The sequence below is a fragment of the Malurus melanocephalus genome, unplaced genomic scaffold (assembly GCF_030028575.1).
Source record: "Malurus melanocephalus ecotype Western Australia unplaced genomic scaffold, MMel_1.1 scaffold_504, whole genome shotgun sequence".
Taxonomy (NCBI): Eukaryota; Metazoa; Chordata; class Aves; order Passeriformes; family Maluridae; genus Malurus; species Malurus melanocephalus.
The window spans coordinates 48,557-70,244 of NW_026623736.1; the positions used below are offsets into that span (position 1 = coordinate 48,557).

The 21,688-nt window shown below is 55.7% G+C and overlaps 1 protein-coding gene across 1 annotated transcript in view; it reads right to left on the minus strand.

Annotated features, from left to right (window-relative positions):
• The window catches only part of PEMT (phosphatidylethanolamine N-methyltransferase), a 123,168-nt gene that overhangs the window by 41,599 nt on the left and 59,881 nt on the right, over positions 1-21,688 (minus strand). The gene's annotated exons all lie outside the window — the stretch shown is intronic.

Sequence of the window (21,688 nt, forward strand, 5' to 3'; positions counted from 1 at the left end):
CTCCCCGGGAGGAGCCGGGCCTGGAGCCGCGCCGGGCCCGGGGCCTGCGGGCCGGGGACAGCACTGACCTCGGCACCGGCCCGGCCGCCTCCGCTGCGGGTGCCAGATGGAGTGGGACCGCGGCGGGACGGGCTGGAGCAGCGGGAGCGGGCGGGACGGATCCCCCGGGGCCGCAGCGGGAGTGGGAGTGGGAGTGGGAGTGGGAGTGGGAGTGGGACGGCCCCGCGGGGAAAGGGGCGAGAACCGAGGGGACACCGGTTCTCTGCGGGGGCAGAGACAGGCACTGCCAGCTCCTGCCTGTGCCCTGCCTGGTCCCTGCCAATTCCCTTTTTCCTGGAGAAGCCGCGGCTGCCCCATCCTTGGAAGTGTTCCAGGCCAGGCTGGATCGCTCTTGGAGCACCCTGGCCTAATGCAAGGTGTCCCAGCCCATGGCCGGGGGTTGAACGAGATATCTTTAAGGTCCATTCCAACCAAAACCATTCTGTCATTCCACGATTCTGTGAWCCCTGCCCATCCCCTGCCCTGTCCYGGTTGAGTGCTCACACCAGGGCWAGGAGCTGGGAAACAGTTCCAGTGGCTCCCTGGCACAGGAAATTAAATGTCMCTTGACCAATATTACTCATTCAAGGGCAAAATGTAAAGCCACCAAGTCTAAATGTATKTTAAGGACAATTCATTGCACCCTTYTCCCTTCAGCTGGTGCACTATATTTTTTTATTTCTGTTATTCTTACTACTCGTATTATTTCTGTTCTTCAGTCCTCTCTAGGATGTTTCTGGTTGGTGCACCTYGTGGGCTGCAGTCCTGGACCTGTCTGGAAAGTCAGGAAGTATTATCCCTGTAAAACCCTGAGGGTCTCTGCTTTTGCAGATCCTGCTTTGCRAGGAAATAAATTTTCTTCAAAGGGAAGGGAAGGGACAAGATATTCGAGTATTTGTGTCCTGGTAGGCTCTAAAAGCRTGCATGAGTGATGGCGCACATGAAGCCTTCCCCTGGGAAACGGCATCCTTGGAGGAAACGCTTCAGCAGACCCCAGGGATCCCAGTCTGGCTCCACAGGAAGGCAGCTTTCCTTCGTTCTGCTGCTTCCAAACCCCTCKGTGCACCGGCACATCTCCATCTCCCCACCCTCACCATCAGTTCCAGCACTCGGGATGCTCACACAGGGCCTGAGGAGCTCACTCACGGTATAAACCGGGCTGGTTTGGGGTGAGGCGCACACCGAGGCGCTGCGGATGGGAGCAGCGTTCCCCATGGATGATCTCCAGCTGCTTCCGGCCTCTTCTCCCCCGCGCTGGATCGTTTTGCTGTGCCAAGCGTGTAATTATCGCCTCTGCCATCTCTCGAGCTGGGCCGCGGAGCAGGTGGGAGGATGTTTGTTCAGAGTCCCACCAGCTGGGTGCTGGGAGCAGCAGGAAGGGCAGCGGGGATGCGGTGGGGGAAGCGGTGTGGCTGGGATGTGTGAGGTGCCTATGTCCCTCTCCAGGAGGGAATGAACAGGGCACAGCCTCCAAATTGTTCTCCTGGCACCAAGGGGAGGGTGTTCTGGTGATGCCAGTGCTGCCAGCTGGGAAAGGACAAGGTCTGGCTGAGGACTGGAAAGTGAGGAGGTGCAGAGGGATGTCACCCCAGCTCTGTCTCTGTCACCCCAGTGCTGCAGAACCCCCAGTGTCCTGCCACCAGCTCGGTTGTGTTTAGGACAGGGARTGACACCTGAGCCTCCATGCCCTTTCCACTGCCAAACTCCCTCTCCATGGAAATTTTTCCATGTGAGAGGGAAAGAAGATGTTTGTGGCAGCAGGGCCCCTCTGTGCTGGCCTTCATCYCACCTTGGACACATCCCTGCTGCTGTGAAGGAGACAGAGAGGGCTTTCTGCAAGGGCTGGATTTTATTTTGTGTCCCTATCCCTCCTCTTCTCCCCATGGCTGCCTTTTATCCAGCTCTCCCTTTCTGAGCACCAAGCTCACGAAGAGGATATCGCCCTCAGCTTTCCCAAGTCCCTTCTCTGCATGAACTCTCTCAGTGCCCTTTGAAATCTCACCAYGGTCCCAAGAGGCCCCTGATGGATATGGAGTTGCATCATGGTGAAGGATGCAGAATGTGTGTTAGCAGGACACTGTGGCTTGGCAAGATGCACTTTGTTCAGGAGCATTTCAAACACAACCCAGGAAATTCCCAACATGTGGAAATCTAGGGCAGGGAGTGCTGTTGAGTGGTTTTCCCWTAGAAATGGGACATCGGTTGGGAAATTGCAGGCCAGTAACTTCAGCACAGAGGGCCATCTCTCCATATAAGAACMGGAAAAATTTCCAGGCCAAACAATAGGTTTCCTTGCTGGAAGAACAAAAGAAAACCCTTTTTCCTGTTCCTTTTTGCCCACGTCCCTGTGTCATGGTCCCCATGTTCAAACCTGCCCTGAAATAAAGCTGATCCCCGTGGTTTTAGCTCTTGCMARCCTGCAAGGRCCTGTGCYGATGGGCCACAGATCAAGGACAGAGCAGTGAAACGTGTGGTGATGAACAACAAACAGTGCTGGAGCACAGAGCTGAAACCTTGGGGAGAAGCAGCAAAACTGCAGCTACTCCTGTGTCCTCCATCAGATAACRCGCTGTCACCGGCGCTGTGATGCTGCAATCCAGACCTGCAATCCTGGTGGAAATCCTCTAGTGTTTGTGCTGGAGGTTAGTTCTATTTATTTTCTGATGAATGATTTACTCGAGTAATTGGCACACAGCTCCCCTATTACAGATCATAAAGAATTAATCACGAGATTTTCAATGCTCCCCTATCAATTTTATTAGGCTTGATTGAGCGCGGCGGATTGGGAGCATATGGTATGCGAGGCAGACTCTGCTCCCAGTTACACCCTGGTTATGCTGAGGACTCGCTCAGCTGCTGATCCCTGTAAATCCAGAGAGACAGCTGCTCCTTTCCTCCTTTCCATGCCCTCGCTGTTCCTCGAGTTCCCTTAAATACCCAGGGATACRGAGAACAACCAACACCACCTCCACGTACCCAAATTCTCCAAAAGCCTGAGATGCTCCCAAAGTGGAAGCCAAGCTGAGTAGAGGGTGCTTCGCTTCCAGCTCGTCCGTGTATCAGCATGAGCCAGGAACTGGAGCCAAATACTTGGGAGCTCAGGATGTGCCCCTGCGAAGGGGACGTGTCACGGCGTGGGAGGYTTGTCACTGGGGAAAGATGAGGATGCCTGTGTTGGCGTCAGGGAGTCCTGCCAGCCAGGTTTGCCCACGGGAGATGCTTTCTTGGAAGAATTGGCAAAAGGAAGCCCTAACACCTGCAGGAGCRGGATGACACATCCCTGCCCCGAACCAGCAGCACAGCGTGACTCCCTGGAGCAAAAACCTTCTTAAAAGCCACATCCCCTGCATGGTTCCCCTCACGCAGAGAACCAGGAAAACCTTCAAAATTTCCAAGTGGAAGGCTCGTAGTCCTTCCCTTGCTTTTCACCCGTGGGTGTTGTTGCCATGCATACGTGGTTTTTGGGAAGGGGATGGTGCATGGCCCCTTTCCAGCCCGTGGGCAATGCTCACCTCAGTGAAGCTGCTCCCAGTAACTACACCAGGATCTCAATAGGTATTTACAGGAGGGAATGGGAGCTCTGGGAGTAGATGGAGCTCCTTGCATAAGCCCAGCTTATCCTGAACTAGGCTTGCAAAGCAGCCAGCCTGGCTCAGCTTCAAGCCCCATCCCCATCTGCTGCCTCGAGCAGCTGCATTGAAGGGCACCGAGAAGTTATTGCCAGTAACTGTTGGCAGGAGCCAGTGTGGAAACCTCCCTCTGGGAGAGCTGACCTGGGGAGGGAAAATCAGGAATGCAGCAGAGGACAGAGCAGGATTTGGCTGTTACAGAGTCAGAACATTTTGTAAACACACGGTCGTGGTTCAGGAGCAGAGCGAGCAGGATGGTCTTGCCTGGCTTCAGTGTGCCCAAGTGATGGGGCTGCCTCTTCCCTGCCCTGCCKTGTCACTGCCCCCTGAACCAGCTCTCCAAAGCCTTGCCGTGTCCGTGCTTCTGGGTGAACAGCCCTGGCAAAGCCCCCAGGCTCTGGGGTTTTTGCCACACTGACTCCAGGTGCACAAAGCTGTGTCTCGCCCGGGTGCTCTGCCCTGGCACAGCCGCAGCTTGCACTGCTTTGAGCCAGGGCATTGTGCCCTCGTCACGCACCGGTGGGGAGCAGCACRGAGGGAAGAGGCAGACACAGAGGCATAAAGGTGCATTTTTCCAGCCTCAGCATTTCCAGGGAGCTCCAGTGCCCCTCAGAGCTCATGGGCATGGTGGGAAGGAGCAGGCTCCCTCCGGAGGAAGCCATCCTGTCGGAGGAGCTTCCCGACATCTGCGCTCTGAGCCTTGTGGAGATAACATTTAGGGAAGGATTCGCACAGCTTCCCTGCTCCCCGAGGCCACCTTCATCACCAGCGTGTCTCTAATGAAGCGGAGGCTTTGCTTTCTGGGATCAATGAATCCACCGATCGTGACCTGTCTGCTAAGTGGGAAATCAGGTCTCTCCCTCCCCGAACTCGTCTGAGCTGGGCTCAAACAGCAGGTTCTGTCCCCAGGGTTGCTCTGTGTCGCTTAATTGCAAGCCCCGTGTCTGATTAGAGATCAGCAGCGAGGGTGTGCAGTTACCACGGAGCAGCGGCTGCTTCCCCAGCCTGGGAGATGGCTGCAAAGAAGGAGGACATTTTGGGGCTCCAGGTGGGTGGAAATCCCCCAGATYTCTCTTTTCCAAAAGGTCCTGACTCCGCACAGCTGGCCTGAGGGTTTACTGCCAATCTGCTCTCCCCCAAAGCCCTAAATCCCTCCAAAGTAGTTTTCATGGGGACAGATGCTTTAAGAGAAGCAGAGGCTTCCCARAGCAGAAGGCAGCTGAAAAGGTCACTGCTGCCATGTTCCCTGGCCACATGCACATCCCACGACAGAGGTGGGAACATCCCCCATTGCCCCTGGGTCCTTCCAAGGAGGCTGAGCAGCTTTCCTTAACAATTCCTGCCCCTCCTGGACCTCTCTGGCCCTACAAACCCCCCGTGCACACCCATGAGGTGCAAAGGGCTGAACCAGCTTCCAAAAAAAACTCCCTGCACATCAGCAGCCCAGGAATGAGGTGCATTGCTCCAGACACATCCAATTAGGATGTCCCTGTTAGCTGTCCCCAGGTACTCAGTGCTGGCTGCAGCATCGAGGAGGGACCGGATGGATCCACCGCATGGAGGGGGCTGGGTCACAGCACCAAGTACTCCCTCCACGGCCATCTCTCATCCCTCTCTCTGCTTCTGGCTTTTCCAGGCAATCAGCCTTTCTCTCAAATGTGACACCCAGGAGGGCTGTGGGCAGTAAAAGCTCTCATTGAGGACTTGGCAGAGGAAAAAAGCCCGCAAGTGGAGGCTGCTTYGTGCCAGGTGTGATGGCCCCTACAGCAGGTGCCTGATCCCCACGCTCAGTGCCACCAAGGGCTGGGCTCAGAGCCTTTTCAGAGCATCAGCCTTTCCCTGAGTGGCCTCTAAAAGCCGTGGGGATGTGCTCTGCCTCCAGGCTGAATCCATGTGGAAGACTCCTGGGGAAGGGCTGAGTGCAGGTCTGGGACACAAACATATGYTTGTGGGGGCCAGGGAAGAGACTTCCATGGGGACACGCAGGTCTATCCTGAGGAACCACAGAGCCAGCTATAAATACCTTCCCAGAGCATCACTCCCCCTCCTCTTTGATGTTTTCCTGTTATTTACTTCAAACCCACTCCTGCTGCTGTTATTTTTATCTTATCTCTTCATTTCCCCCTGCCTTTGTGCCTGTTTATGAGCTGCATCTCAGAAGCGTTTCAAAAGGAAGATGAAAAGATGGTCAGGGACCCTGAGAAGAAAGCTGGGGACCTCAGGAGGGCAGAGGCTCTCCAGCTACCAGCATGCTGCTCTCCCAGCAGCACACGATGGGCAGGAGCTCTGCCCTTGAATCCCAGGAAACCAGCCTGCAGCCCTCACAGGAGGAAACTTCTCCACTCTGGGGTCGTGTTTGCTCCAGGCTGGGCTGATATTCAAAGCAGAAGGGGTGTGGAAGCCCAGCAGAGCCTTTCCCACAGCTCCCACACCATCCCCAAATCAGTGCCTGGTCATGAGGCACAATGTCCCCATGGGACTGATGGGGGTGACCCAAAGTACTCCCCGCTGCAGGGAAGGGGCAATTGGGGTCTCCTGCTGTTCTCCAGYGACCCATATCTGTCGAATTTGCAGGAAATTGGTCTCCCTGCAATGTCAAACCCCTGCCAGAGCCAGAGGAATTCAGGCAAGCGGCTCAGAAATTAATGAAAGTGGAGGCCGCGTGAGTAGTCAGACAYAGATGAGCTTAATTCCCTTAAACGAATTAAAAATACATCTCTCCTCTCCACTGTGAGCCTGGAGCTGCAGCAGCAGGAGGGGAGGGTGAGCTGTGAGTGCCTTGGCCCTTGGAACCCTCAAACTGAGTAACCAGGGTTTCTGACATGATCCTCTCAGACTGGGAACTGGGTGCCWTTACTGGGTGATGATTCAACTGGTTTCAACAAAAACAAACTGCTGGAGCCAACTTTTTCTTCTTTTCTTTCACCTTTTCAGGCCAAACTGATCTTTGACTGTATAAAATCACATGAAGCAGAAGTTCTGGGCTTTCCCCACTTAAGCCAAAGCAGACTGTTTGCCTTGTTTCAGGTTTAAGATGTTTAATCCCTTTAGTGCTAAAGATGCAGTCTCTCATGCATCTCCCCTTCCTACACCCACCTGGAAGCACAGAACTCCAGACATTCCCTTTTCCAGGATGCCTGCCTGTAGCCGTGTCCCACTTGCCAAGATTTGGGGTATTTTTGCAGATTCCCATAAAAAGGGAAGCGGCTGAGATGTGGGTCAGTGCCCAGGCAAGGGTGGCAGCCCTGTCCATGGGGATGGATATTTTCTGCTGTGGTTTGTTTCTGCTGGTGGGGAGCCCCTGGGAGCCTGTTTGGAYATTGGCTAAGAGGGAGAAACTGAATCCAAAGGTCAGGGAGGGAAGGGGGAGAGGCTGGAGTGAAGCTGGGAGCGTGGGGTGGGCCCAGCACCCACCAGCCACAGCCCCAGGGCAGAGTGTGGGATTTGGGATGAGGACAGCCCAGCTGGAARTGTGGCTGGAGCAGGAAAGAGGAGATTCTACCAGCAGATGGGTTYGGTGGGGGCTGCCATGAATTCTACAATGTGGGGAAAATTTTAAATCCCAGCAGGCCGCTCCTCTCCGAGCTCTGCTGCAGCCCAGATGGGCAGGCATCCAGGGCAGGATTGCACAGGAGGTCAGGGCTGTCCCTGTGGGATCTGTGAGCTGAGCCCAGCAGGGATGGATGCCGGGTGATGGGACACCACTCTCGGGGGCTGTCGGTGGCTCCAAGCCAGGGCACGGGGACCCTCTGTGGGGCTCTCTCCCCGCTGCCAAGGGTGGCCCAATGGGAAGGAGCTGCCTGAGGCTGGAAAAGTCCYGAGTCAGTGCAGATGGGCTGCCCCTGCACCACCAGAGACCCCACTGCCCGCACTGACCCTGGTACTCAGCTGCCTCTCCTCATATCTTGTGCTGGACCATGTCTGGCTTCACTCCGGGATCAGCGCTGTGCTGAAAACAAATCCTGGCTGCATGGAGAGCAGCCCTGTCCCAAAGCTGGGAGGGACACACAGGACAACCCTAATAACAGGAGAGAAATCCCCTCTATCCCCTTGTGCTCTGCCCAAAGCCAGGCYTGGCAGCGTGCTCTCCCAGTGGGTGCTCCCCAATGGGGATGTGGGGACAAAGACAGGACCCAGACACTTTGCAGCACGTCCCTGGAGGACCTAAGAGTGCAGTGGGTGCAGAAATGGGGCTGGGGGCTGCAGCAGCTGTCAAGGAGCTTCTTGGGTTCCATGATCAGCCCCAAACTTGTCCCTGCTGAGTGCTGGTGCAGGGAAGCTGCCTGCAATCCATCACCTCTCGTGGAGAGGAAAATAGGCTTGGGGGCATGCAGYATGGGTCCAGGGCACGCTCTCTCTGCTTGGCTAAAATGACACTAATTAAGCCCCTTGCAGTGTGTAAAAGCTATTCCTACAGGGCAGACAATTAACCTTGAAACTTGGCTTTTAGTGCTTGGAGGGGAGCRAATTTTTCATCCTGTTATTTCCCCGTGCTATTAAGCTAATCCTGGAGACCGTGAGGGAGAAGCCGTGTGACACGTCTGCAGCTCCCAGCCTTGCCAGGAGCGCAGTGTGTGGCCAGCAGCCTSCTGCTCCATCCCTCCAGCACGCTCACAAATTCACCCACAGCCTCCAACGGCATCATCGGGGCAGGGGAACGCCAGGAACCGGGGATGTGACCAAGGGCACGCGGCAAGGCTGCGGCGTTACGTGGTTATTATGGTCAGAAGCAAATCCAGCCTCTTCTGGGTGTGCTAGATGCAGTGCCAGCCTGGCCTTGACTTTTCAGGGAGTTCCCTGGGAGGGACAGTGTGTCCCCGGCTCTCCAAGGCTGTGGCTGCTGGTATGGCATTTCCCCAGCCCAAGMTCCGTGTGAGATGAGCCATCGAAGTTTTGTTTTCCTGGAGGAGAAACGGAAGGATGAGAGAGGTGGAAAAAGGGGGAAGATTTCAGCTGTGAAGGTCAAATCCTGCCGTGGGGCTGGGGGTGTCCCCAGGATGCCCTGTGTCCTCTCCTGAGTTCTCAGTTCTTTTCCCCTCAAGCTCCCCTCTTGCCCTCCAAACGTAGATGGTGACAGTGCTGAGCTTGGGGACACTGGGGACAGGAGCTGGTGGCTTTGTCTGGTCCTGTATCAGCAGATGAGAGGGGAAGGGGAGGATGGATAACCCACAAAATCCCACCGTGGGCTGCCACACAGGCACCAGCACACAAACAACATTTTAAGCATTAAAAAACCAGTCTGGGTATGTTTGTTACAAGCTGCAAAAAGGAACTGAAATGTTAAAAATCCCCCAGGAAGAGAGCACTGGAAGGGCCCTGTGAGGTGAGTGGTGGTGGGAACAGGGGGGGCTGTGGGTCCCCCATTCCAGGAATAAGGATGGAACCATCCTGGTGATGGTGCTGCCGAGGGGCAAGGGAAGGTGTGGAAGATGCACTGCTCCTGGCAGGAGTGGTGCCATGAGAGCATAAACCAGCCTTTGGGGTGCCCAGAAAAGATGGGAGAGGCATCCTCCAGGGAGGTTTTCCTTGTCTTCAGCAACCCCTTCCCACTGGTGGGACCTGCAGACCCTCAGACCAAGCTGAGTGTTGGCTGCTCTGAGCCTCACCCCAAAAGAGCAGCAAACCTCCCACCTGAGCACCCCTCTGAGAGCTTTTTTCCAGCTCTTAATTGGCCTTTCCATGGCAGCAGGGGAGGCTGCAGCAGCCCTCRAGGAGCCATTTTCCATGTGGGAGCTGTTTCTCTGCAATGGCCTGGTTTTAAACTGCTTTCCTCTTTTTTTTCTTGAGGGGGTGGTWCATTATGGAGGCTGGATAAAGTGACGGAACGGAGAGCTGTGCTGTAAAAGCCAGTCTGCTGCTAAAGCTGGTGAAAAAAACGAYGCTGCAAAGTGCCTTTGCAGTTGTTTAGTCATTTGTTAGCCTGGCCGAGGGGTGATTTGTGTGGCCGAGYACCAGCTGCAGAACATTGTGTAGGGCAAAATGCCCTGAGTGTGTGCAGAGACCAGAGGAAGGATCAGTAAAGGAGGATGAGACAGTACTGAGAGATTATTTTTTTTCTAGGTGACGTTTTTTGGCTTGTCTGCCTCGCTCTCCCTTTTAAAAAATGATGCTCATCTTCTGCAGGGCTCCCATGGAGGTAAATTCAGCTCCCATCGCCTCRCAGCTCTTCCCTCCCCAAGAACCGTGCCCACGGAAGTCACTTCTCCTGCAGCCCTGTTGTTTCTCACATTAGCTTTAATAAAAAAAAAAAAAAAAAAGAGAGTAAGTGCCTGGGGTAGCAGATGGGGCCCGGCTTCTCCTGCCTGCTGTAAATCACAGAGGAGGTTTTACCTTCCCGGGATGAAGCCGAGCGCTGATCCTACCGGAGTCAGGCATGAAATGACAGCACAGCCGGCTGCCAGTGCCATCACTGCTCATCACTGCATCCCCCTCTCCAGCAGGAGAAGACAAACCAGCCTCCTGCACCTCTCCTGCAGAAGTGGCCAGCCCCTAATGGGATTTCTAAATCACGGCCGAGCTTGGGAGCRTCCTTCTGCCGGCGTAAATCAGCGCGGCTGCGATCGCCGGTGCTGCGCTGATTTACACCTGGGAGGAGCGGGGGGAGATGCTGGAGGGTTCATCTCAGTGTCCCTGTCCTCTGAGCGGTGGCAGGCAGCCACAAATCATCTGGCAGCCACGGAAATAACTCAGCAGCCTGAGACTGGGCATGGGGGTGAGGCATGTGAGCCCGAAGGGGTTTCAAGGTGGATGTGGGAATGAGTTTAAAAGTAATATAATATAATAAAATAGGACTATTTCAGCTGGAAAGGACCCACAGTGATCCTCTGGTCCCACTGCTTGATCACTTCARGRCTGACCAAAAGCTAAAGCATGTTATTGAAGGYATTTTCTGAATGCTTCTTGATCACTCACAGGCTTGGGGCATTGACCACTCTCTCCAGAAAAAAAAAAGGAATTTCAAATATCCAGTCTAACACCCCCTCTACACAACTTGGCACCATTCAGAGGTTGGACTGGATTATCTTGGAGGTCTTAGCCAATCTTAACGATTTTAAGACTCATTCCCACACATCCCATCACTTGATCCCAAGGAGAAGGGCACTCCTTGGAGACCTCACAGGCCTGCTGAAGGCTGGGGTTTGGGCTGTATTAGCACATATCTCATTTATCTAACAGGAGAAGGAGCCTTCCGGGGTGGGCAGGCTCCGCTCTGAGCCCGGGGCTGTTCGCATCGGGCGGGCGGTTCCGAGCGGCTGGGCGCTCCGAAACGGGAGGGGATAAATGCGGAGCGGAACGCGTGCCAGCCGACTCAGCTGCGATAAACCCGGCGTGAGCGCTGGGCTGTGACAAAGCAGCGGCACCGAGGGGCTCACGCGTGAGCTGGCGGCCGGCGAGCCGGGACGGGCTTTATAGGGACCCGCAGCTTTATCGGGACCCGCAGCTTTATCGGGACCCGCAGCTCCGGGGAGCGCGGATCGATGGGACCGGAGCTGCCCAGAGCCACCACAGCGTCCTTGGCTGGCCATCAGCTGTACCTGGTCCCAACCCGGCGGAAAAAAAGCACCTGCACCCCTTCAGGCTGCACGTAGCGCTGTCGGGGTGTACATAAAACACAGCCCGCTCACTGTGTTCACTGAAAGAGGGCTGGGTTAAATTAGATGTAAGGGAGGTGTTTTTACAGTGAGGGTGGTAGAACGYTGGCACAGGTTGCCCAGAGGATCTGTGGATGCCCCATCCCTGGAAACATTTATGATCAGGTTGGRCAGGGCTCTGAGCAGCCTTATTTACCTGGAGATGTCCCTGCTCGCTGCAGGGGGTTGGACTACATGACCTTTTGAAGGTCCCTTCCAACCCAAACCAGTCTGTGTTTCTATTTTATAAGGTCTGTGCAGGATTGTGTTACCTGCACGTCCTGAGGTGGATTTGGGCTGGGGAAATCCTGACCTCTACACACAGCATTTTGTGCCCTGATGGTGCAGAACAGGCTGTGGGATCAGCTCAGAGTGGGAGCCAGGGTTTCTGCTCTGCACAGGGATGTCTTGGCAAACAGGGTACAATTCCCAAGGTTAAAATTTGCCATCGTGCCAAGGACGATGCAGGGTCTGCCCTGTGTCGTGCTGCCTGTCTGTTTGATCTCCCACGCAGGGCTGAACTGCTGCCTTCCACCAAAACATCCGTGATGGTCATTTGACCTGGTTTTATTTTGCTTTCCCCCATCCCATGCTGCAGAAAACCCAGAGCAGCCTCTCCTCCAAGTGTCAGCACTTTGTCCAGCACAAGTCCCGATGTGCTTCCATAATCACGGACCGACACTCACAGGAGCAGGATTCAGCTCCCAGGACTCATTTCCACCCCTGTGCTTCTTGAGAGCACTGCAAATCCCCGCGGTGGGCTCCCGGGTCACAGCGGAACCCGCAGCAGAAACACCTCCTTGCCTCAAACAGCGCGTTTTCATCCCAAGACAGTGTTTGTTTAGTGGATTGTGATTCTAATTCAGCAGATGGTACCAACAGCTGCCAACCCCGCGCCTTATCTCGCTCCTAGCAGGCGGCACCGACCCGATGTGACCCTGTGCAGGGCTCAGCCTGGCACCCAGGGCTGTGGCAGTGAGGGTGTCCCCTGGCAGGACCCTCAGCGTGGTTCACACCAGGCAGGACTCAGCCAGGTGGGAGAGTCCTGGGAGCCAGAGGATGCTGTAGCCCCTCCCCGAGGATGCTGTACCCCCTTCACGAGGGTGCTGAAGCCCCCCCGAGGATGCTGAAGCCCCCTCTGAGGATGCCGAAGCCCCCTCTGAGGTTGCTGCTGTCCAGGCTCCGCTGCCCGGGCGCTGCCAGGGGCTGCCCCAAAGCCGGGCAGAGGCTGCCACTTAGTGTTGGAAGGGAGCACGGCTGCTGCAGGGAGCTGGCAGAGCGCTGCGGTTGGGGACGGACCACTCCTTGGAAGGTCCCCAGGCTCCTGCTCAGACCCCGCGGCCCCTGAGCATCGCTGGGTGCGGGTGGTCCCACATAACCACAGATCTGCTGATAACTGCTGATGGGGCTGATCATGCTCATCCATCCCCTGTCTGTTCCCTTGGGGTGCTGGCAGAGGTCACCCCCACCTGCCCTGCACCCCCAGAAAGCTGATGAAGGTCCTGACCCCACCCAGGCACTGCCCAAATCAGCCACATCACAATGTCCGACATGAAATCACGGAATAGCTTGGGTTGGAAGGGACCTTCAACACCACCCAGTCCCACCCCTGCCATGTGTAGGGACACCTTCCACCATCCCAGGGTGCTCCAAGCCCCATCCAGCCTGGCCTTGGACAGTTCCAGGGATGGGGCAGCCACAGCTTCTCCGGGCACCCTGTGTTTTGAGGTCTCCCTGGAGTGTTCTGCTCCAACTGCTCTCCTGGATATGATTTATTTAAACAATGTACTTTAGACACCATTTTTCTAGAGAATGTGGCACCGAGGCCCCCAGGAAGTGCAGGATCCTCCTCCTGTCCCTGATCTCCTGGGTGACTCTGGCAAGCTCTCCCCTGCCTCAGTTTCCCCTGACTGTACAGTGGTTCAATGAGCAACAAGCCCTTCAGCCAGCTCCTGGGCTCTTCTGACTGCTGGAGCAGAGCTCAAGGCCTTTTGGCCATCTGGGGAAACTGAGGCAGGGCACAGCAAAGCAGGGCTGGGTGGTCCTGAGCAGCTCCCACCACCCCAAACATTCTGGCTGCTGTCATCTCCTGCTCCTTCCCCTCATCTCAGCCTGATTCCCCGGAGACAGCGGTGGCGGAGCGTCCTTCCCGGTGATGTTATATTAGCTTAATAGCATTTTTCCACTCCATTTGAGAGGGGAGTTTACAATGATCTCCGATTAGGACTGCCTTAGGAATGGCWCTGATTAGCACCATCCTCTCACCGGCCACCCGGGCTCCCCCTGCCCCTCTCTGGGCCCAAGGGCTGCAGGTGCCCGCTGGCCTCTGGCCACTCATCACCCCACAGTGAAAAAGCTTCTCTGGGCACCCCATGCCAGGGCCTCAGCACCCTCACAGGGAAGAATTTCTTCCCAATATCCCATCCATCCCTGCCCTCTGGCAATGGGAAGCCATTTCCCCTTGTCCTGTCCCTCCATCCCTTGTCCCCAGTCCCTCTTCAGCTCTTCTGGAACCATTTACACCCTGGAAGGGGCTCTGAGCTCTCCCTGGAGCCTTCTCCTCTCTAGGCTGAACACCCCCAGCTCTGTCAYCCTGTCTCCAGAGCAGAGATGCTCCAGCTCTTGGAGCATCCCCACGGCCTCCTCTGGACTCGCTCCAGCACCTCCACATCTTTCTGATGTTGGGGRCCCCAGAGCTGGAGGCAGCTCTGCAGGTGGGGTCTCAGCTGAGCAGAGCAGAGGGGGACAATCCCCTCCCTTGACCTGCTGGCCACGCTGCTGCTGCAGCACCCCAGGACACAGATGGGGACCCCGATGCTGCAATCCCTGTCACTGTCCCACTTGCAGCCCCCCTGGCAGCCCTGCAGGAATCCCCTGATGGGGGCAAGCAGATCCTGGCCACCAGCAGCCCCATCCCTGGCAGCCTCTGCCCTCCAGAGCCCCCGGGGCTGCTCAGCCCTGGCCCCCTCCTCACCCAGAGCTGCCACTGCTCTTCCCTCGCCTCTGCCACAGACGGYTCTGGGATCACTTACCAATTAGTGTGGCCTGCTCATTAAAGCTCATTATCTGCCAGTGTGAACTTGGATGGGATTGTGCGGGCTTGGCGGGGGATCAAAATCTTCCTTTTTTCCAACCTCATCCCGCTCAGCCCCCACGCTCCGGGAACAGCCCCGCGGCCACACCAGAAGGCTCAGGGATACGGTGCTGCCTTTTAGAGGGGAAAAAAAGTGCCCAGCAAATTAAATCGAGTCCTCCACGCAGCAGAGACCRGTTGCTGCTCCACACGGGTGCTGTGAGGGAGCGGGATGATGCCTGGATCACTGTCTTCCATGGCTTTCCAGGAATCTGGGGATGCAGGGGGGAGAAATGGCAGGACTTTTTGTCCACTGTGGGATAATGAGCTCAGCCCGGCTCCAGGATACAGAGCTGGCAGTGATGGGAAATATCAGCTGCCAAGCACAGAAATTAGGTTTCCTCTCAATGTGGTACATTGCTGGGAGGGGCTGGTCGCAGAGGTGTCTTGCCTACTTCCAGCTTTTAAGCACAAGGACAGAGGGGAAAACACAAGACTGTGACAAAACCAGTCCTCTCCCACAGCCTGGGTGGGTGTTTGAGTTAAACAGGTGCCAGAAAACCCAACAGATTTCACAGCTTGGATGGAATCACCTCCACTCATTGAAGAAGACTTTGCTTTCTAGCTCTGATTTGAGCTGGAGGGCAAAACCCTGCACACCCATCCTACCCTGCTTAATCCTGAACCATCTGTGTGGGACTGGCTCTGTTGGCACCACACAGACCCAAACTTCTGCTGTCTCTGAGACACCGATATCTGGGGGGTGACAAGGACCCAGATCCTTAGGCAGGAACAGGAATGTCGCTTTGCAGCCACAGGGGCTGGTCCWGGGCATCCTGCAGCTCCAAGGCGAACAAGCCAAAAGCCTTTCCGTGCTGGGAAAATCAATCCCAAATGCAGCCTGGTTTCATAAGAAGCAGGAGCATGGGAGTGGGAGCTGTGTCTTTCCCAGCGCCTCCTTCCCCTCTTTCCCAAAGCTGTCCTTCCCCAGGGAGACACCAGGTCTGGCTTTCATTAGTGAATGAGCCTGTTTTGGTGAATGGCTCTTGTCAATATTGATTAAATTCCATCTTCCCATGTGCAGAYAAATCCTCTTGCAGTCCCTTCAGCGCTACCATCCTAAAATAACTCAGTAACAAGGCATGGTTTAACCCTTCCCTCCTCCTCCAGAAAAAAACCCCAAGGTGAAATCACCCCRCTAACTGCTCCTTTGTTCATCTCCCGCATGGAACCACCCAGAAACGAGGCAAAAATCCACCAGCCAGTGGAAAGCAGCTGGTCTAAGTTCAAGCCAAAGAGCCTCAGCTTGAGTGAGCCAGGGCTTTAGCACAGGCCAAGCTGGGAAGGCTGCGCCTACATCATTAACAAAATCCCCAGCAAATGCTCCCCGTGGCATCCAACCAGCTCTCCAGGGCTGCAAATTGTGCCCAGGAGCATATTCTTCCTGAGCTCCTCCTTGCCAGGGTGCCTTTCACCGCAGACATCCCTCTGCCTGCATCCCACGCTGCCCTGGATTAACCGCCTCTTTTATTGCTGCCAATTACTGGCAGCAAAGCTGCCTCGGGGATGGAGGATGTGAGATGGGTTACACCTTTCCAGCCTTAATGACGGGAGGATTTGCAGGCTGGAGCAGCAGCCTCGGCTCCCCACGGAGCAGGGGATCAGCACACAGCCCCCCACACGGCTTTTCTGCATGTCCTCTGCACCCCACTGCTGGAAGCTGCACGGGGTATTGTGGGGACAGCTGTATCCCATAGCTCTGGCACGGATCAGGGGATGGGGAGGYGCACGGAGCAGGGGATGGGAATAGGATGCCCATCCCTGGTGACCCAGAGCTTCCTGCGTGGGTGGGAGCGGAGGCAGCGCCGAGCTGCAGGCAGCAGACCACACTCGACTGCTGCTGAATGCTCCGAGGCTTCACACTGTGAGAAGAATGAGCAGATAATAGGATTTTCCATCTCTTCAAAGGGCGCTCGAGCCAGGCCCCGGCGCTGTGCGGAGCCCTGGGAAGAGCCGCCGGGAAGATCCCACACCTCCCAGCCGGCGCTGCAGCCACGGGGATGCTCCCAGCTGCAGAGCAGCCGCTGGTGTGTGAAGGGGGACYGGGAATCTGGGATCTGGGAGGGCAGGATGCTGGGAAACACCAYGGGGGTTATCGCAGTGATACCCAGCAAGGCGAGGAGAGAGGAGGTGAAACCGTGGTGGTGCCACAGCAGGAGCCAGGGGAAGGTTCATCTGTCCCGACATGGTGTGTTTTTCATAGAATCACAGGATGTTTTGGGTTGGAAAGGATCTTAAATCTCATTTCATTCCACCCCTGCCATGGACAGGGGCACCTTCCACTGTCCCAGGCTGCTCCAAACCCCATCCAACCCGGCCTTGAACACTTCCAGGGATGTGGCATCCACAKCTCCTCTGGGCATCTGTGCCAGTGCCTCACCCCCCTCACAGTGAAGAATTCCTTGTTAATATCCAATCTAAACCTCCTCTCTCTCAGCTCAAAGCCAGGAACAGCTGCTGTGCTGCAGAAGCAGGCGGGAAAGCAGACACTGAGCTTTTTGCTCGGTGCTTGCAGCAGCCAGGGCACGCACACATCACCACACCAAGGGCATGGCATGCTCACACTTCTCCGGGCACACACTGGCACCGGCCCGGGGCACAGCAGCCACCCCCGGGCAGCCCTCTGTCCCTCGGTCCCCAACTGCTGCACAGGGGCAGCCGAGGGACCATCTGGAGCCTCATTTGAAGAGCTCCCACGTCCCCGCGTCCCCGCTCCATTTCTCCTCGGATGGCTTATCAGCAGTGACTTTCCCGACAGCAATCGATAGAAAACATTTTATCACCTTCCCAGGCGGCAGGATCCGTGGAGTGGGTCTGATTTCTGTTTCTATGGTGACATCTTCCGGGCTTGTGAAAGATTTTGCCTTTCTTGGTTGTTGTTGGGTGGTGGAGACGGAGGGGGGGGGAGTGKGGAGGGGGGGCGACTGGTGCTATATTTTTTGTTGTTGTAGGTTTTGCTTCTTTTACTATTTTTTTTCCTTTTTTTTTTCTAATACCATTTTCAGCACACCGAGGAAGCCACCAGCCAGCCAAACACAGCGCTCGCAGYGTACCCACGGCACTGCTGCTCGCTGGGAGGGGCCCCAGGGCAGCTTTCATCCCCAAAATGCCTCTGAAACCTATTGAGGCTCAAACTGGGGCCATCTCACTCCTTCCCTCACCTCCGTCCCCCTTCCCACCCCTCCGGGCTTGTCCTGCCAGGCCTGGAAAAAGCCACTCGGCCACACAGCAGGGATGGCCTCAAGCACAAGTGACTGCTCGGGGCGTTTTGTAGTGCAGCTGATTCTGCTCCTCAGGTCTGCTCCTTCCTCCTTCCCCTTCCTTTTTAATCCCTTCCACCTGGCTTTGGTGGAGCAAGAGGGGGTTTGTCACCCTGCTCTGCCAGCTGTGGTGGCCCTCAGACCTGACCAAAGGGGTGAGGAGGGACATGGGGGATCATTTCTTATCTCTGGGACATCTCCTGCAGGCAAATGGCCCAGTGCTTCTGCTGCATTATCAGCACCTGAGGATTTCACTGACTGCCTGATTAATGTCTGCATAGCTCCCTCTCCATGGATGGATGGATGGATGGATGTACTGGAGAGGGACTGCAGTGACAGGACAAGGGAAAATGGCTTCAAAGTGCCAGAGGACAGGGTTAGATGGGATATTGTGAATAAATTCCTCTCTGTGAGGGTGGGGAGGCCCTGGCACAAGGTGCCCAGAGAAGCTGTGGCTGCCCCTGGATCCCTGGAAGTGTCCAAGGCCAAGGCTGGAATGGGCTTAGAGCAACCTGGGATGGTGGAAAATGTCCCAGCCCATGGCAGGAGGTGGAACTGGATGGTCTTTAAGGTGCCTTCCAACCCAAACCTTTCCAGGATTCAATGATCCCATGAATGGACAGAGAGAAGGAGACAGGGATGACCTCTCATGTCTGGAATTGCCCTGTGCTAATGCATTTAACAACACAGCTACCAGTGGTCCTTGGGGTGGGAACCCAAATGGAAGCCCCTCTCCTCCACCCCTGAGTCCCCAGGAGGGCTGWACCCTTGTCCTTATTGCCAAGAGAGCAGCTGCACATCCTGGTGTGACACCAGCTGTGCCACCTGGCCTGGGATGTGCTGCAAGAGCAAGCACAAGGGCAGGGACTGGTACTGAGCAGCTGGGAGGGACGAGGTGCTGCTGACAGCATCAGTCCAGGCTGCCAGAGGGGGTTTGGAAGGCACTGCCAGCTTGGCAGCACTCTGCCCACACCTTTTCTGTAACGATCAAGCCACAGTGCCTCTGTTTAATTAATGTTTCTCAGTGGCACAGCCTTCAGCTACTAATATAAGTAAATAAAACAGAGGTTTCTTCTTCTCCTTTTTTTTTTTTTTTTTTTTTTTTTTTTTTTTTTTTTTTTTTTTTTTTTTTTTTTTTTTTTTTTTTTTTTTTTTTTTTTTTAAATAATGGGAAACTCCAAAGCTTGTAAAGTTGGAACCACGTCCTGGCATTAAGTGACAGCAGGGGATTGCTCCTTGCGTCAGGCACAGACCCAAAGCACTTAAAAGCAAGGGCAGGAATGGGTAATGCAGGTCTGCCATCCCTTTACCCAGCCAAGAGAAACGCAGCGTCCGTGACACAGATCAGCACCCCTTCATATTTCATCTCAACGCAATGCCCTTATCTTTGACCCAAAATAAAAATTATTCCTTGCTCAGCGATCTCAAAATACAAAATTATCTACGCRTGCACTAATGCCATGTATCAATCAACTTCAAATGCAAATCCCCACAGCGTTTAGCCCTAATTTTACCATAAAAGGATGGGTCCACGCCAAGCACCTCGCTCAACATTATTCTAGGGAACGGCAGCTTCCATCAGCAAATCTTCTCCTGGTCATTGACAAATACTTGGATCCTCAGCTTTTCCTAATGGAAACAATCTGGCCAGTTCCTGAGAAAGGGCGAAGCACGGGAGGAGTGCAGCACATTCTCTTCGCTCCCCCTTTTTCCAGCCTCCCTCCTTAAAAACCTCTTCAGATCTGGAAGCTGGTGTGGAGATGGATGCCAGGGGAAGGAGAGCAGARCTGGGTGGGAGCAGCCAGACAAACCCCTCTGGTCCCCCTGCAAGGACACTGGGAGGATGAGCATCACCAGCCACGCTGGRGAGAGCCTGCACCCCATCCCTGCTGCACACAGGGAAGCCCGTTTGCCAGGCTGTGCGGTGTGTAATTAGGGATTTGCAAGGCTGGGCACACTCTGCAAGCCTTTTTCTTCCTTTTTACAGCGATGAGGGAGCGTTGGTGGGGAAAGGCGCTGTGCAAGCGACAGGAAAACACCAGGGAACACTTGCAGGAATGTCAAAGTGCACATCAAACCCAGCCTGTATTAAATGTCTTTCCAGGTTACCGCAAGGCTGGTGGGGTGCGGGTAGAACAGGCAGACAGCAGTGCTGCTGCAGGGCTACGGCAAATACCAGTGAGAGCTCTGGAAAGGCTGCACGTCCCCGGGCATGTGCCATTCTCCAGCTGCAAGGAGCAGGAAAACCCTCCCGAGTGGGTTTTTCCTCTGGGTCTGCCCCACCACCATTATCAGTGACCCCTCCACCAGACACRGGGTTTAATGAATACCCACCCTGATCCACTTCAGCAGGTCCTGGGTCCCGCTCAGTCTGGGATCAGTCCCGGCAATGCCGGGAGCGTGGCAAGCAACGGGTCCCTCCAAATTTCCGCCCCGCATCCTCGAGGAACAATGGCCTGTGTGTCCCTCGGAGGCCCCTCCTGCCACACGCGGCCGCAGCCGCCCTCCGAACACTCTCGCTCTTGTTCGCTTTGGCCGGGAAGCGGCGGAGCAGCAGGTATTTCCTGCCACCGGCTGCCATCCCCGCCTGGCCGGCCCCTCGGGGACGTGCTGCTCCATCTCTCATCCCTGGGATCCCCAGGGACCCGCCACCCCTCGGGGACAAACAGGGACCCRCCGCGGTTGCTGTCCCTCGGCAGGCAGGTGGCCCTGCTCCAAAGGGACACCAGCAGCTCCACGCACACCCCCGCTGTGCACATCCTGCTGGAAAAGATTTCCCTTCTGCTGTTCCAAGTCCCAGCTAAAATGAGGCTCAAAAACGTGCAAAACGCTGGTTTTGCCTCGTTTCCTTTGTGTGTTTCAGTGTGTTCTGCAAACAGGGCACTTCCTCAGAGCTCCGCTTTGGCTCTCACGTTCGGGAGTAAGAGAGAGGCTTTTATTTTAATGGGAAAACAGGATTATAAATTAGCAGTCAAGCTGTGAGAGCACAGAATCTTCCTCTTAAAATATCTGCACACGTTGCCTTGGCCAAAGCTGGGTGTCAGCACTGGGGACACAAGCAGGGAGGGGTCCTGGGTGCCACCCCTCTTGGTGCCGAGCAGGTGCTGGTGGCCGGTGGCACRTTCAGGGACCTCATGAATAATCAGCTGCCACCACCCAGCAGCGAGGGCTTACACCGGATACYTGATGGAGAGGAAAATCCCAGGCAAACATCAGGCAGCGCTGCTGCTGGCTGCAGCCAATTTTCCTCACTTAATATGTTTCCTGCACTCATCCCCCTCCCTGACCTCGGCTCCTCCTTGGAGCACRCTCAGCCCCAGACGCACCGCTGAGCACAGCCAAGGCCAGTGGGACTGCTGCCATTTCGTCCCTCCCCTCTGCTCCCTGGCCGGGGCTCCTGTCACACTGCTGMAGACCCCAGCTTCGCCCTGCAGCTGCCCAGGCTGTCCAGGGCAGGGTAARTGGGCAGTGATGGTGCTCTGTGCACCCATGGAATGCTTGGAGAGCAGGGGGTGGAAAGGCTACATCCATCCTTTGCGAAAGATGCAGGTCCCAGAGTCCAATCCAGATGAGGACCTGAATCCAGCTCCAAAGGCAAATCCAGATGTGGATCAGAACCCAGTTCCAAATCCTGATCTAAATCCAGACACAGACCAAAGTGCAGACCCACACGTGATCCAGCCCCGATCCAAACGTGGATCTAAACCAGAAACAGCCCTAGCTCCCAACCCAGACCTGAGCCCTGACCCAGGGTCTGGTGTGTGTCTGCAGGGCCCTCATCCTGCCCAGTGCCAGCTGCCCCGAGGGATGCTCTGCACCCAGCACCGGTGTCACCCTGCAGTGCCCAGTGCCAGCATCTGCCAGGTGCTACTTGTGGGGCTCCCTGCACCCAGCACTGCTGTCACTCCCCCGTGAACAGTCCCCGGTGCCCGGTACCAACACCAACGCCACCCTCCACCGCCTGATCCCCAGTGCCCGGTGTGCCATGCCCGGTGT